The sequence below is a fragment of the Amblyraja radiata genome, chromosome 2, assembly GCF_010909765.2.
Source record: "Amblyraja radiata isolate CabotCenter1 chromosome 2, sAmbRad1.1.pri, whole genome shotgun sequence".
NCBI classification, from domain to species: Eukaryota; Metazoa; Chordata; class Chondrichthyes; order Rajiformes; family Rajidae; genus Amblyraja; species Amblyraja radiata.
The window spans coordinates 99,621,320-99,633,200 of NC_045957.1; the positions used below are offsets into that span (position 1 = coordinate 99,621,320).

The 11,881-nt window shown below is 47.0% G+C and overlaps 1 long non-coding RNA gene across 1 annotated transcript; it reads left to right on the top strand.

Annotated features, from left to right (window-relative positions):
* Positions 1 to 77: 77 nt before the first annotated feature.
* Positions 78 to 10,334, top strand: LOC116966051. Its single transcript, XR_004409886.1, has 2 exons — positions 78 to 346; positions 9,825 to 10,334. It is a non-coding gene; the product is annotated as an uncharacterized LOC116966051 (long non-coding RNA).
* Positions 10,335 to 11,881: the final 1,547 nt, after the last annotated feature.

The window sequence follows — 11,881 nt, forward strand, 5'->3', positions numbered from 1 at the left end:
GCTCTCCCTGAGCAGAGCGCGCGGCGTCACAGCTGATTGGGTCTTCGGGAGCCGAGCGCGTGACGTCACATGTCGCTACGTACAGTCTAGTCTCAAAGATACTAGAGGAGCGAGATAGACCACTGGGGCAAAATAGCTGTAGTTGGTCATGGGTCATGGGTCATGGGTCATTTTTTCGCTCCATTTTGGGAATCAAATATATGAGGGTTTTTTGTTGTTGTAAATCGGCTTCTGTCATGGCGTCCACATCTACAAGCGTAGCGTGCTGTTCTGCTATATAGTTCTCGAATCGCCAATGTAAGCGACCCGACCTGTCTTTCTTCAGGTTCCCCACTAAGGTCGAACGGTAAGAAAAAAATTATTACTTTCTATGGTGTAGCCTGCCCGATCTCTTCCTTTAGCTCAGATCGCGGAGCCGGGGGTCGCCAGAAGAATTGCACCGATCGCTGGCCCGCGGATTATAACATTCTGAAGCCGCGGTCTGCAGAGCTTCTAGCCGCGGGCGCAGTGTGGACTTTCCCTCGCGGAGTCTGGGATTCCTTGCCGGAGAAGAGCTCTGATCGCTGGCCCGCGGCCTATAACATTGTGAAGCCCAGGTCTCTGGTGGGAAGCGCCCGATTCAGGACCTCCAGGCCGTGGAGGTCCCGAATCGGCTTATGTTTACGCCGCATGGAAATGGTGTTTAAAATATATGATAAACTAGGCTAAGTGGGACCCGTTGGGTCCCAGCATCACATGGGAGGGCTGGTCACCCAACGCAATATTCCACCTCTCCACCAATTCCAATATTGCTGGCCAGTGGGGAGGGGGCTTTCTGTTGCGCTTGCATGGGTGTTGTGGGCCAAATGTACTGGTTTCCAGAGGGCTAGTAGGGAGTTTTTGGGCCGAATGAATTCTTGGGCTGCCAGCTCAGTCACTGAGGCCTGGCAGTACATTCACTTGGACCTGGCAAGCTGGCAGCTGAGAAACTGCCAGAAATTCTGCCCAAAACAGGTGACAGACTGTGAGAGAAGGGGGAGAGGGTGGACTGAATGGATTATTGGGCTGGCAGTTCAGTCACTTACGGCTGGTGGGCTGGCAGTTCACTTACTCACGGCTGGTGGGCTGGCAGTTCACTTACTCACGACACGTGGGCTGGCAGTGCAGTCACTCATGCCTGGTGCGTTGGCAGTTCACTCAGTCACCCCTCCTGCCTTCACCCCCCCCCCCCACTCTGCTCCTTGCCATTCCCCTCCCCCCCACACATTCAGTGCATCTCCCCACAACCTCCCCCATGCACTCTTAGTGGCTCTCCCACAGTGCAGCCATTTCTGCCTATTAGGTTCCCACGATGAAGAACACACAGGCATCAAAAGTGCAAAAAGGATTTAGTAAAGTTTAAAATGTGAATGACTTAAAATATATGAACAATTTAAATGTTAAAGATAAGAATTATTAAGTGCTTTCTTGTTGTGTGTCTTGTTGTGTCCTTTTGCTCACTGCCTCTTGATGACTATTTCCTGTTGATAAAAAGAGACAATTTTAATATAGAGAAATTCAGCGGTCAAATTTTAAGAAAGAAAATCTGAGAATTTATCTCAGAAGTCATCATTCAACGAAGCATGCTTTTAATGAAGGAAGATTATTACCGATGTTGGGGAAGTCCAGAACAAGGGTCCGTTTAAGGATAAGGGTGTCCGAGATGAGAAAAACATTTTTCACACAGAGAGTGGTGAATCTGTGGAATTCTCTGCCACAGAAGGTAGTTGAGGCCAGTTCATTGGCTATATTTAAGAGGGAGTTAGATGTGGCCCTTGCGGCTAAAGGGATCAGGGGGTATGGAGAGAAGGCAGATACAGGTTACTGAGTTGGATGATCAGCCATGATCATATTGAATGGCGGTGCAGGCTCGAAGGGCCGAGTGGCGTACTTCTGCACCTGTTTTCTATGTTTCTATGTTTTCTTGGTCGATGTTCCATCCTTCAGGAAGATGTTGACATTTCCCTTCATCTTTCCTCGGCTAAGAGCCACATATAGTTGTCCATGCTGAAATACCGGTTTGTCGAGGTAGATCAACACCTTCTGCATTGTTTGGCCTTGTGCTTTATGGATCGTCATAGCAAAACTTGATTGAATGGGGAATTGGGTCTGCTGAAGGGGAATGTCTTCACCTTCTGTCAAAATGAGTGCTATACTAGGAATGAGAACAATGTCATATTTGAAGGCTCCCATGTTGATTCTTGCAACGATCAGATTATTGTGTAGCTCTTCCACAATCATCCATTGCATAGCTTTGGCGGTTCCAAGTTTCTCATTAATATGATTGGAGATCCTTTTTTAAACTCCAATTTGTGTGGTGGTGATCCAGAGCTCGATTGAATCCAGGAATTCTGGTGAGAAATGAGTATCATGAGTTCCGCCAGTGACAGCAGTGAAAGAAAAGTACTCCTTAACGATTCCATGGAAGCGTCTGCTGCATGCAGAATTGATGCTTCTCATGGTATTGTGAGGAACCAAGATACAATTGTGGAGAATAATTCTGCAGGATTGTCAAATGTGGGATAGATGAAATCAATACAATCCTCCAGTGTTTCTGCTGATAGAAGCATGTCTTGTGGGATTTCAATTTCATCGTCTTCATTAACCATATAACAATTACAGCACGGAAACAGGCCATCTCGACCCTTCTAGTCCGTGCCGAACATGTATTCTCCCCTAGTCCCATATACCTGCGCTCAGACCATAACCCTCCATTCCTTTCCCGTCCATATAACTATCCAATTTATTTTTAAATGATAAAAACGAACCTGCCTCCACCACCTTCCCTGGAAGCTCATTCCACACAGCCACCACTCTCTGAGTAAAGAAGTTCCCCCTCATGTTACCCCTAAACGTCTGTCCCTTAATTCTCAAGTCATGTCCCCTTGTTTGAATCTTCCCTACTCTCAGTGGGAAAAGCTTATCCACGTCAACTCTGTCTATCCCTCTCATCATTTTAAAGACCTCTATCAAGTCCCCCCTTAACCTTCTGCGCTCCAAAGAATAAAGCCCTAACTTGTTCAACCTTTCTCTGTAACTCAGTTGCTGAAACCCAGGCAACATTCTAGTAAATCTCCTCTGTACTCTCTCTATTTTGTTGACATCCTTCCTATAATTAGGTGACCAAAATTGTACCCCATACTCCAGAATTGGCCTCACCAATGCCTTGTACAATTTTAACATTACATCCCAACTTCTATACTCAATGCTCTGATTTATAAAGGCCAGCACACCAAAAGCTTTCTTTACCACCCTATCTACATGAGATTCCACTTTCAGGGAACTGTGCACAGTTATTCCCAGATCCCTCTGTTCACCTGCATTCTTCAATTCCCTACCATTTACCATGTACGTCCTATTTTGATCTGTCCTGCCAAGATGTAGCACCTCACACTTATCAGCATTAAACTCCATCTGCCATCTTTCACACCACTCTTCCAACTGGCATAAATCTCTCTGTAGACTTTGAAAATCTACTTCATTATCCACAACCCCACCTATCTTAGTATCATCTGCATACTTACTAATCCAATTTACCACACCATTTAAAATCTTATCTTCTCCAACTTTCAACAAAAATCCTCACAGTTTAAGGATAAGGGCACAGTTTAAGGATAAGGGGGAAGTCTTTTAGGACCGAAATGAGAAAAACATTTTTCACACAGAGAGTGGTGAATCTGTGGAATTCACTGCCACAGAAGGTAGTTGAGGCCAGTTCATTGGCTATATGTAAGAGGGAGTTAGATGTGGCCCTTGTGGCTAAAGGGATCAGGGGGTATGGAGAGAAGGCAGGTACAGGATACTGAGTTGGATGATCAGCCATGATCATATTGAATGGCGGTGCAGGCTCGAAGGGCCGAATAGCCTACTCCTGCACCTATTTTCTATGTTTATAAAATTGAGAATAGTCGCCTTCTCCCTCTGTCAATCGCATATTTGTGTGCAATTGAAACTTGGTGAAAAGTCTCCACAAGTAGGATTTCTTGAAGCAGGCATTTTCAACATCAGCATCATTTCCCCTTTTCACCACAGCAAGTAGTTGTCGAAATTCGCCACAACAAACGATAAGAATGCCGCCAAAAGGCTTAGCGTTGCTGCAGACTTCTTGAAGACTTCTGTCCACCGCTTCAAAGCTTTCTCGCCTAATCATTGGACAATGATCCCAAACAATGACTTTCACTAGCCTCATGAAATGTGCCATCTTAGAGTTCTTCTCGATGTTGCAGAATGTATCCTCGGCCACTTGGATGGGTATCTTGGATCGAGAATGTGCAGTTCTTCCACCAGGCATTAATGTAGCTGCTATCCGAGAGGATGCTACAGCAATAGCCACATCACCTTGACCTCTAACTTTGGAGAGGATCAAATTGGTGATAAATATTTTTCCTGTTGCTCCTGGTGCATCAATGAAAAATATTGAAGGGAGATTCCATTTCAAGGTGTTGCACACCTGGTCATACACTGCTCTCTGCTCATCATTCAGCAGAGGCTCATTCTCCTCAACAAACTGCTGTTGTTCATTTCTATCATATTGCAATTCCTGCAGCAATTCAGGATTGTCACCATCAAGGTGCATCCTTCCATTTATTGGTTGTGGCAAATTAAAGAATTCCATTGTTTAGTTGTAATTCTCAAGCTTGTCTTGAATATACAACAGAGCCTGATCATGATGCTTCTCTTCAATCAAGAGAATTAGGATCATTCATTGTTCTCCGTTCTCCTTCAAGGTAATCTTCAGACATTGAATTCTTGAAGTGATCCCATGATTGTCGAGGATCGTTGATCTCAGTATTCGTCAACAAAACAACAAACAAATCACACACACACACACACACACACACACAATACTAAAATGCCAAGTAACTTCAGAACGTGGTGAATATACAGTGTGTAAAACAAACGTTTAAAGCCTCCTATCGAGGCTCCTGCTGAAGCAAAAACGTGCTTTAAATAACATCCAAGAAACACATTCACCGAAGACAGAGCAGTCAGCTCTCTTGAATTATTCAACGGCACCTGCACTCTGCGCCATCTTGATGTCACCCTCTTGCTTCTTGCCACAAAACCGGAAATGACGCACTCAGCGCCAGCATGCCGGTAACCGGAAATGACATCATCGGCGCCATCTTGCAACTTAGCGAAAATCACAGAATGAACGCCAATTTTGAAATTAAACACAGTGCTGATCTAATAAAATGTTTATTCACACTTTATCCATCCGAAAACTGTTGCAAGCAAGCCCTTTAAAAGCCAAGCCAATTGGGCAAAAACACTTAGCAAGCCAACAAAAGACATTCGTTTTGCTGAAAGCACTTTAAAAAGCCAATTAGGGCAAAAACACTTAGCAAGCAAACAAAAGACATTCGTTTTGCTGAAAGCACTTTAAAAAGCCAATTAGTGCAAAAACACTTAACAAGCCCATAAAACACATTTGCTGAAAGCCACATCCCGGGGACTCACCATGGAGCCGACGTGCGTTCAGTGTTATTCGCAGCTCAGAGTGCCGTGACCGTCTAGCTTCCTGGGTCTGGCAGAGACTGAGTGAGGCACGACACTTTTGGGTTTTATAGTCCCCCCCCCCCCCTGCCGCCAGCGGGGGCAGCAGAGAGAATGGCGAGTTTTTAAAAAACATTAATATCGCTCTGATATTTCATCGATGGGAAAAATCTTCCCGTCCAAGCAGGCGGAAGGGGGCTCTGTGAGGTGGCCAAAAATGACGGCTGTAGGTGGCGGCGTTCTCTCGGAAATCACAGCACAGCGAGCCAAAAGCGGTCAAGATCTTACTTTTAGTAATATACCAGACCAAGTGCAGACCCGTTGGGTCTGTTCCCCCAACGTGAGGTTGTGGGGGGGGGGGGGGGGAGGCGGCATGCAGCGTCACACACACTAACTATCCCCCGCCCACACTCACGCTAATTACCCCCCTTGATATTATATTAATATTATTAATTTGCTCCTTTTGCCCCATAACCACACTATCTACTGACGAATAGCCCCCAACTTGCAGTCACATCTAGAGAGGAGGGGGGGGGGGGGGGCGGGGGTAGCGTGAGAGGGCAGAGAGAGAAGGGGCAGAGACAGAGAGAGAGACAGAAACACAGAGAGAGGGGCAAGAGGGAGAGGAGGGTGGAGAGGAGGAGAAGAGGAAGGGTGGGTGACGGGGGAAAGGTGGGGGAGGAGGGAGAGAGGGTGAGAGTGAGGGGGAGAGAGAGGGGATGCTGAGAGGGGGTGAGGTGGGGAGCATGGAGGGGGAGGAAGGGTGGAGGCAGGAGGGTAGGGGGTATGGAGGGGAGGGGATTTAGGGGAGGGAGGGAGGGTGGGGGAGGGGAGGAGGGGAGAGAGAGAGAGGGGGGAGAGGGGGAGAGAGAGGGTGTGCTGTGAGGGGAGGGGGAGAGGTGGGGAGCAGGGAGGGTGGAGGGAAGGGGGTAGGGGTGTGTGGAGGGGAGGGGAGGGGGGTTTAGGGGAGGGATGGTGGGGGAGGGGATGGAGGGTAGGAGGGGGAGAAAAAGAGGGGAGAGAGAGAGAGGGAGGGGGGAGAGAGGAGGAGAGAGGAGATGGGGGGAGAGGAGAGGGGGGCAGAGGAGATGAGGGGGGAGAGGAGAGGCGATGGGGGGGGGGGAGGAGAGGCGAGTGGGGGGAGAAGGAGGAGAGGGGGGGATGGGGAGAGAGAGGAGGGGAGAGAGAGAGAGAGAGAGAGAGAGAGAGACAGGGGGGGAGAGAGAGGGATAGGGAGAGAGAGAAGTGGGGAGAGTGAGGAGGGGAGAGAGAAAGAGAGTGCCTTTTTACTTCAACCCAAACCCCCCAAACAACCATTTGCAGGCAGTGCTTTTTTATTTCAAACTAACCATATTTTCAAGCAGGCGGAGGGGGGCTCTGTGAGGTGGCCAAAAATGACAGCCGTAGGTGGCGGCGTTCTCTCGGAAATCACAGCACAGCGAGCCAAAAGCGGTCAAGATCTTACTTTTAGTAATATACCAGACCAAGTGCAGACCCGTTGGGTCTGTTCCCCCAACGTGAGGTTGTGGGGGGGGGGGGGGAGGCGGCATGCAGCGTCACACACACTAACTATCCCCCGCCCCCGCCCACACTCACGCTAATTACCCCCCTTGATATTATATTAATATTATTAATTTGCTCCTTTTACCCCATAACCACACTATCTACTGACGCATAGCCCCCAACTTGCAGTCACATCTAGAGAGGAGGGGGGGGGGGGGGGGGGGGGGGTAGCGAGAGAGGGCAGAGAGAGAGAAGGGGCAGAGACAGAGAGAGAGACAGAAACACAGAGAGAGGGGCAAGAGGGAGAGGAGGGTGGAGAGGAGGAGAAGAGGGAGGGTGGGTGACGGGGGAAAGGTGGGGGAGGAGAGAGAGAGGGTGAGTGTGAGGGGGAGAGAGAGGGGGTGCTGAGAGGGGGGTGAGGTGGGGAGCATGGAGGGGGAGGAAGGGTGGAGGGAAGAGGGGAGGGGGTGTGGAGGGGAGGGGATTTAGGGGAGGAGGGGAGCGAGAGAGGGGGGAGGGGGGGGAGGAGAGAGAGGGTGTGCTGAGAGGTGGGGAGCAGGAAGGGGGAGGGAGGGTGGAGGGAAGGGGGTAGGGGTGTGTGGAGGGGAGGGGGGTTTGGGGGAGGGGAGGAGGGGGAGAAAAGAGGGGAGAGAGAGAGAGGGAGGGGGGAGAGAGGAGGGGGGAGGAGAGAGGGGGGAGGGGGGGAGAGGAGAGGGGGGGGAGAGGAGAGGCTGGGGGGGGAGAGCGGGAGAGGAGAGGGGGGCAGAGGAGAGGAGGGGGAGAGGAGAGGCGATGGGGGAAAGGAGAGGCGAGGGGGGGGGAGAGGGGGGGGATGGGGATAGAGAGAGAGAGACGGGGGGAGAGAGAGAAGTGGAGAGAGTGAGGAGGGGAGAGAGAAAGAGAGTGCTTTTTACTTCAACCCAAACCCCCCAAACAACCATTTGCAGGCAGTGCTTTTTTATTTCAAACTAACCATATTTTCATTTTCAAACCACATTAAGGGTACTTAATTTGTTCAGTGTCATTCAGAGCTCAGAGTGACAGAGACTAATTGACAGAGCTCCATCTTGATGAGAGACTGATTGAGGCACACCACTTCCTGGTTTTATAGTCCCTCCCCCTCCCTCCAGCAGGGGCAGCAGAGAGAATGGGGAATTTTGTAAAAACATTAATATCTCTGTCATTTTTCATCGACGGGAAAAATCCTTGCACACATGCGGCGGAGGGGGGCTCTGAGCGAGGTGGCCAAAAATGACGGCCGTAAGTGGCGGCGTTCTCTCGGAAATCGCAGCACAGATGGCCAAAACCGGTCAAGAACAGACTTTTAGTAATATGCTAGACCAAGTGCAGACCCGTTGGGTCTGTTCCCCCAACGTGCGGTTGTGGGGGGGGAGGTGGCATGCAGCGTCACACACTAACTACCCCCCCACCCCCCCGCACTCACGCTAATGGAGGGGAGGAGGGGAGAGAGAGAGAGAGAGGGGGGAGGGGGGGAAGGAGAGAGGGAGTGCTGAGAGGGGGGTGAGATGAGGGGCGGGGGAGAGGTGGGGAGCAGGGAGGCGGAGGGATGTTGGAGGGAAGGGGGTAGGGGTGTGTGGAGGGGAGGGGGGTTTAGGGGAGGGAGGAGGGGGAGAAAAAGAGGGGAGGGGGGGAGAGGGGAGGGGGGAGAAGAGGAAGGGGGGGAGAGGAGAGGGGGGAGAAGAGGAAGGGGGGAGAGGAGGAGAGGGGGGGGGAGAGGAGGAGAGGGAGGAGAGGAGGAGAGGGGGGGGAGAGGAGGAGAGGGAGGGGGCGGGGAGAGAGAGTGCCTTTTTACTTCAACCCAAACCCAAACAACCATTTGCAGGCAGTGCTTTTTTACCTCTAACCATATTTTCATTTTCAAACCAAATTAAGGGTACTCACAGTGCTGTAGACATTTGTCAGTGTTATTCAGAGCTCTGATTGAGGCACACCACTTGCAGAGACTGATTGAGGCACACCACTTGCAGAGACTGATTGAGGTACACCACTTCCTGGTTTTATAGTCCCTCCCCCTCCCTCCAGCAGGGGCAGCAGAGAGAATGGGGAATTTTGTAAAAACATTAATATCTCTGTCAATTTTCATCGACGGAAAAATCCTCGGCACACATGCGGCGGAGGGGGGCTCCGAGCGAGGTGGCCAAAAATGACGGCCGTAGGTGGCGGCGTACTCTCGGAAATCACAGCACAGAGGGCCAAAACCGGTCAAGAACAGACTTTTAGTAATATAGATAGATAAGATAGATGGTGTTATAGGGGACAACGACAAGCCACGAGGAGCACACATTAAAGCCTTAATTTCCTTCCCAATGTACGATGACTGTAACATATACAATTCTATTCTTATGATCCCAACAATGTATTATATTATATGACATCATTTTTTGGTACATGAGCAAGTTATTAGAATGTCTTCTTTCATAGATCTAGACTTACCACAATAATAAAGGTAGACAAAAATGCTGGAGGATTTCTCCAGCATTTTTGTCTACCTTCGATTTTCCAGCATCTGCAGTTCCTTCTTAAACAATAATAAAGGTATCAATTTTTACACTGCTGTACATTTTTGGTTTTGTTCTTGTTGTAAGGTTTACCTGCTAGTGTAAGCTCTTCTACATTTAAGATAAATTGACCTATTAGAGGGAAAATGCATCTTCAATATACTGGTCTCTCCCCACCCCTGAAAACAATTGCATTTAAGTGACATATCATCCATTCTGCAGGTATGTAATTATAATCAAATTTGTTCTTATAAATTAATTCTATATGATATTTTACTGTAATTTCAGATGTCGACAGTGGGTCCATAATACAAGATCTCATACACCGAACTATGGAGTACTTGTCAAAGAACTGCCGTCTTTGTTCTGAACACTTCGAACTTGACCAGTTTTCCAACAAGCAGACCAAGAACAGGCTAAATTGGAATGCAGATCCAATGCTCTTTGACATCCCTAACCCACCGAAATGTCTGTCTTTCCAATGCAGGATACTCCATAGGAAGAATGAGAACCTCCCATCTGCACCAAAGCTTTCAAAGCAGCAAATTGTGATTTGTTAGCCTCACAAAATAATGCAAATGACGATTTGTTTATTATTGTATATATATATTGGACATATTGTCCTTTGGGGTAAGCAGGGGTGGGGGTATCATTGTTTGAAATACGTTGAATTTTACATCACTTTCATTGGTTAACGCATATGCGAAACACTACAACCCTGTATATCTCACACATAAAACGATGTAAATTATGTAAATCTTACCATGAATGACAGAAATAAAACATGTTATCCTTGTATATGAATTTTGATGTAGAATTATTTTAAATTGAGTGGATTGATGCAATATACCACTAACCCACAAATGTGTCGTCATGAGATATTCACATTTAAAATCTCACTCAGTAGCTCAGGCGGCTGCGAGCGGCCGCCGGGACCGTACAGCGGAACTGCAGCTAGACCCGCAGGCGACCTGGGAACTGCAGCTAGTCCTGGAGGGTCCTGGCCCCTATACAAAAAAGGCTGCCGACCCCTGGACCAAACCAAACCCTCGATCCTGTCCCGCCAGCCTTTTTTCAAAACTTAGCAACTCAAATGGTGGTGTGTCTTCATTGCCGGGAAATACGATAACTAATTTCCCTCAAATATGTTAGATTTTCCCCAAATATATATTAAATTAAAAACTAAGCTATGGTAGCAATGCACAGTATTCATGACTAAAGCTTGCACTTCTGCATCAATGTAGGTATGTATACACTACATTTCATTACACTAATATAGAATGAAAAAATATCTTGGCATGTGTTCATTGATATTTTATTCACAATATTTGGATTTTAGAGAAAGAGGTTGAATGAAAGAAAGAAGAAAAGGTTCAACAAAATTAGAAATCACAAGAAAGAAACGAGAAATATATATATGTGTTATATATTTATATACGTATATATCACACATATATATATACGCATATATAATGAATATATGTGTGTGTATATATATATATATACATATAAGACTAGAGAAATATGTATGTGTTATATAATTATATACATCAATATCACATTTATATACGTGTGTGTTTCATATATATATATATCTATATATATATATATATATATATAAGTGTTTATAATATATTTGCCTTTATGGCTTATGTTCCTTATATCTTATAGGCAAAAAAAATAAAGACAAATATAATTTTATGGCTTATGTACATCATGAGAATGGCTCATGTACATCATGAGTTGCTTTAAATCAAAGTTGCTTCTGATCCATGAGGAACTTTGAAATCTATCATCTCTATCTTGCCTCACACACAGAAACACACACATACCGTTCCCCCACAACACTGATTAAACCAAAGATCATAGAATGCATATGGTCCAGAGACCTTTCATTGCGCATTGTCGCTAATTTTATACGCAATTTTCCTATTAATTTTTTTTTTAAAGAAGCACCTTATTTATTACAAACCAAGATCATAATGGTCTATCATAGAAGGCTAAGATAGACCAAGATAAACTCCTGCAAAATCCAATGGACTGACGTGGATCAAACCCCTCAAGTATCTTTGGATTAAACTGCGAGAGGCATAATGGAGGTCTGGATCTTATTCCTAAAATGGCAGAAGTGACGTTCCGTTGCATACTTCACGTCAGTCCATTGGATTTTGTAGGAGTGGTCTATCTTGCTCCTCTAGTAGCTTTGGTCAGTCTCCAGACGCGAGTGGAAGAAGGTCGATGTTGGAATATACTTACTGCATGATTTATGAAGAAGGGTTCCGACCCGAAACGTTGCCTATTTTCTTCGCTCCATAGATGTTGCCTCTCCCGCTGAGCTTCTCCAG